At 36.6% G+C, this 5,462-nt stretch overlaps 1 non-coding gene across 1 annotated transcript; it reads left to right on the forward strand.

The window, feature by feature from the left end:
* Positions 1-2,641: 2,641 nt before the first annotated feature.
* LOC148574439 (small nucleolar RNA R71) lies at positions 2,642-2,749 on the forward strand. Its single transcript, XR_015905495.1, has one exon. It is a non-coding gene; the product is annotated as a small nucleolar RNA R71 (small nucleolar RNA).
* Positions 2,750-5,462: the final 2,713 nt, after the last annotated feature.

Here is a 5,462-nt window from a genome sequence, read left to right on the forward strand (position 1 = left end):
GTGAGGGTGGCGTCTTCCTCTTCTTGAAGAACCAATGGTACTTTTGAGCTCCTCTATGTCTCTTCCTTGCCTTTGTTGCTCCTCCCTCATAGCTCTTTGATCTTTTCTAATTTCATGGAGGATGATGGAGTGCTCTTGGTGCTCCATCCTTAGTTGTCCTATGTTGGAACTTAATTCTCCTAGGGAAGTGTTGGTTTGCTCCCAATAATGTTGTGGAGGAAAGTGCATCCCTTGAGGCATCTCAGGGATTTCATGGTGAGGAATTTCCTCATGCTCCTGTTGAGGTCCATGATCTCTTGTTTGCTCCATCCTTTTCTTAGTGATGGGCTTTTGAGATGAATCTCTCCATCTTCCATGGCTCAGAGGTGGAAGCAATTGCCTTCCCTTTCCTCTTTCTAGATGTTTCTCTGGCCTTAGGTGCCATTAATGGTTATGGAAAAATAAAAAGAAATGCTTTTACCACACCAAACTTAAAAGGTTTGCTCATCCCTGAGCAAAAGAAGAAAAAAGTGAGTAGAGGAAGAAGAAAATGGAGGAGATGGAGGTGTGTGAATGGTTTAGCCAAGGGGGTTTTAGGTGGTTATAATGTGTGAAAAGAAAGGAGTGATGGTTTGAATTTGAGTGGGTGGGTGTAGGTGGGTTGTATGATCGTTTTGGAGGAGTAATGGAGGTGATTGGTAGAGGGTATTTTGGGGAAGAATGTTATGGAAAAGGTGTGAAGAGGAGAGAAGAAAAGGTGGGGTCCATAGATCCTGTGGGGTCAAGGACTTAACATTCCTGCTCCAATTAAGTAGTTTTTGATTTTTCAGTAGTTTTTGTGACTCCACATGATCATCAAGCTAATAAAGCACAAAATAACAATAAAATAGATTTAATTAAATAACATTGGGTTGCCTCCCAATAAGCGCTTCTTTAACGTCAATAGCTTGATAGTGAGCTCTCATGGAGCCTCATAGATGTTCAGAGCATTGTTAGAACCTCCCAACACCAAACTTAGAGTTTGAATGTGGGGGTTCAACACCAAACTTAGAGTTTGGTTGTGGCCTCCCAACCCCAAACTTAGAGTTTGATTGTGGGGGCTTTGGTTGACTCTGCAGTGAGAGAAGATTTTCATGCTTCCTCTGCATAGTTACAGAAGGAGATCCTTGAGTCTTAAACACAAGGTTGTCCTTATTCAGTTGAAGGACCAACTCTCCTCTGTCCACATTAATCACAGCTCTTGCTGTGGCGAGGAAGGGTCTTCCAAGGATGATGGATTCATCCTCATCCTTCCTAGTGTCTAGGATTATGAAATTAGCAGGGATGTAAAAGCCTTCAAACTTTACTAACACGTCCTCTACTTGTCCATAAGCCTGTTTTCTTGAGTTGTCTGCCATCTCTAATGAGATTCTGGCAGCTTGCACCTCAAAGATCCCAAGTTTCTCCATTACAGAGAGTGGCATTAAGTTTATTCCTGACCCTAGGTCACACAGAGCCTTCTCAAAGGTCATGGTACCTATGGTACAGGGTATTAAGAATTTGCCAGGATCTTGTTTCTTTTGAGGTAATTTCTGCCTATCCAATGCATTTAGTTCATTGGTGAGCAAGGGAGGTTCATCTTCCCAAGTCTCATTACCAAATAATTTGGCATTCAGCTTCATGATTGCACCAAGGTACTTAGCAACTTGCTCTTCAGTAATTTCTTCATCCTCTTCAGAGGAAGAATACTCATCAGAGCTCATGAAGGGCAGAAGGAGGTTCAATGGAATCACTATGGTCTCTAGATGAGCCTCAGATTCCTTTGGTTCCTCAAAGGGAAACTCCTTATTGGTCACTGAACGTCCCAGGAGGTCTTCCTCACTAGGATTCACGTCCTCCCCCTCCCTTGTAGGTTCGGCCATGATGGTCAAATCAATGGCCTTGCACTCTCTCTTTGGGTTTTCTTCTGTATTGCTTGGGAGAGTACTAGGAGGAGTTTCAGTGACCCTTTTACTCAGCTGGCCCACTTGTGCCTCCAAATTTCTAATGGAGGACCTTGTTTCATTCATGAAACTTAAAGTGGCCTTAGATAGATCAGAGACTATATTTGCTAAGCTAGATGGATTCTGCTCAGAATTCTGTGTCTGTTGCTGAATGGATGATGGAAAAGGTTTGCTATTGCTAAACCTATTTCTTCCACCATTGTTAAAGCCTTGTTGAGGCTTTTGTTGATCCTCCATGAGAAATTTGGATGATTTCTCCATGAGAGATTATAGGTGTTTGCATAGGGTTCACCCATGTAATTCACCTCTGCTATTGCAGGGTTCTCAGGATCATAAGCTTCTTCTTCAGAAGATGCCTCTTTAGTACTGTTGGATGATTCCTTCAATCCATTCAAACTCTGAGAGATCATATTGACTTGCTGAGTCAATATTTTATTCTGAGCTAATATGGCATTCAGAGTATCAATTTCAAGATTTCCCTTCCTTTGAGGTGTCCCATTATTCACAGGATTCTTTTCAGAAGTGTACATGAACTGGTTATTTGTAACCATATCAATGAGTTCTTGAGCTTTCGCAGGCGTTTTCTTTAGGTGAATGGATCCACCTACAGAATGGTCCAATGACATCTTAGATAATTCAGATAGACCATCATAGAATATATCCAGGATGGTCCATTCTGAAAGCATGTCAGAAGGACACTTTTTGGTCAGTTCCTTGTATCTCTCTCAAGTTTCATAGAGGGATTCACCTTCTTTCTGTTTGAAGGTTTGAACATCCACTCTAAGCTTGCTAAGCTTTTGAGGAGGAAAAAACTTGGCTAAGAAAGTCGTGACCAGCTTATCCCAAGAGTTCAGGCTGTCTTTAGGTTGAGAGTCCAACCATATTCTAGCTCTGTCTCTTACAGCAAACGGGAAAAGTATAAGCATGTAGACCTTGGGATCAATCCCATTGGTCTTAACAGTGTCACAGATCTACAAGAATTCAGTTAAGAACTGAAAAGGATCTTCTGATGGAAGTCCATGAAACTTGCAGTTCTGTTGCATCAGAGAAACTAATTGAGGTTTCAGCTCAAAATTGGCTGCTCAAATGGCAGGGATTGAGATGCTTCTTCCATGTAAATTAGAATTTGGTGCAGTAAAGTCACCAAGTATCTTCCTTGCATTGTTATTATTTTCGGCCATGTCTCCTTCTTTTTCGAAAATTTCTGTCAGATTTTCTCCAGAGAGTTGTGCTTTAGCTTCCCTAAGCTTCCTCTGCAGATTCCTTTCAGGTTTAGGATCAGCTTCAACAAGAATGTTCTTATCCTTGTTCCTGCTCATATGAAAAAGAAGAAAATAAAAAAGAAAATATGGAATCCTCTATGTCACAGAAAGTATGGAATCCTCATATGAAAATATGGAATCCTTTATGTGAGTAGAAGAAGAAAAGAAATTCGAACACGGAAAGAAGAGAGGGTTCGAATTTTTAGATGAAGAGAAGTGTTAGTAAATAAATAAAATAATTAGAAAGAGATGAGGGGAAGAGAATTTCAAAAATTAAATAAATTAAAATAAAAGTATTTTTGTTTTTAATTTAAAATTAATTCGAAAATTAAGAAAGGAAAATAAAATTAAATCAAATTAAAATTTGAAACAAATAGTTAATTAAAAAGGAATTTTGAAAAAGAGGAAGGTGATTTTCGAAAATTAGAGAGAGAGAATTAGTTAGGTAGTTTTGAAAAAGATATGATTGAAACAAAAAGATAGGATTACTAAAAAAAAAGGATTTGAAAATTAATTTTGAAAAGATAAGAAGTTAGAAAAGATTTTGAAATTAATTTTGAAAAAGATGTGATTGACATTGAAAAAGATATAATTGAAAAAGATTTGAAAAAGAAATTTAAAAAAAAGATTTTGATTTTGAAAATTAAAGTTGATTACTTGACTAACAAGAAACAAAAAGATATGATTTAAGCCTTAAAGATTGAACCTTTCTTAATAGGCAAGTAACAAACTTAAAATTTTTGTATCAATCACATTAATTGTTAGTAAGGATTTTGAAATTATGAAACAATAAGAAAAAGATTTTTGAAAATCAATTTAAAATTTTCGAAAATATGAAAGAAAAAAATGAAAAAGATTTAATTTTTGAAAAGATTTGAAAAAGATAGAATTTTTAAATTGAAAATTTTGCTTGACTAAAAAAAAGATATGATTTTGAAAATCTTTGACTAATTCAATGCAATTTTCGAAAATTAGGAGTAAAATAAGGAAAAGATATTTTTTATTTTTGAATTTTAATAAGGAAAGAGAAAAACAACAAAAAGACTCAAGACATAAAAATTTTGGATCAAAACAAAGGAAACATGCAAGAACACTTTGAATGCAAAGATGAACACCAAGAACACTTTGAAGATCATGATGAACATCAAGTATGTATTTTTGAAAAATTTTTTAACAAAAGAAAACATGCAAGACACCAAGAATTCAAGAATGCATATGAAAAACAAGAAAAAACACAAAACAAGAAATTTTAAAAATCAAACAAGAAGACTTACCAAGAACAACTTGAAGATCATGAAGAATGCAATGCATGGATTTTCGAAAATTTTTTAAGAAAAATGAAAGAATGTAATTGACACCAAACTTAAAAATTGATACTAGACTCAAACAAGAAACATAAAATTTTTGGTTTTTATGATTTTATTAATTTTTTTGGTTTTTTCGAAAATTATTTTGGGAAAAACGAAAAAGAAGAATTTTTTTTTGTTTTTTTCGAAAATAAGAAATAAAAAGCTTGAAAATAAAATAAAATTACCTAATCTGAGCAACAATATGAACCATCAGTTGTCCAAACTCGAACAATCCCCGGCAACGGCGCCAAAAACTTGGTGCGCAGAAATCGTGACGGTTCCATTCCTTGGTAACGGCGCTAAAAAACTCAATACGCACATTCATAATCTTAGTTCTTTGTCACAACTTCGCACAACTAACCAGCAAGTGCACTGGGTCGTCCAAGTAATAAACCTTATGTGAGTAAGGGTCGATCCCACGGAGATTGTCGGCTTGAAGCAAGCTATGGTCACCTTGTAAATCTCAGTCAGGCGAATTCAAATAGTTATGGTGAATTGATAATTAAAAGATAAATAAACCATAAATTAAAGATAGAGATACTTATGTAATTCATTGGTGAGAATTTCAGATAAGCGTATGAAGACGCTTGTTCCTCCTGAACCTCTGCTTTCCTATTGTATTCATCCAATCATTCATACTCCTTTCTATGGCAAGCTGTATGTTAGGCATCACCGTTGTCAATGGCTACATCCTGTCCTCTCAGTGAAAATGGTCTAATGCGTTGTCACTGCATGGCTAATCATCTGTCGGTTCTCGATCATACTGGAATAGGATCCATTGATCCTTTTGCGTCTGTCACTACGCCCAGCACTCGCGAATTTGAAGCTCGTCGCAGCCATCCCTTCCCAGATCCTACTCGGAATACCACAGACAAGGTTTACACTTTCCG

This window comes from Arachis ipaensis, chromosome B2 (assembly GCF_059453495.1).
Source record: "Arachis ipaensis isolate K30076 ecotype BB chromosome B2, ASM5945349v1, whole genome shotgun sequence".
In the NCBI taxonomy this organism is placed as follows: Eukaryota; Viridiplantae; Streptophyta; class Magnoliopsida; order Fabales; family Fabaceae; genus Arachis; species Arachis ipaensis.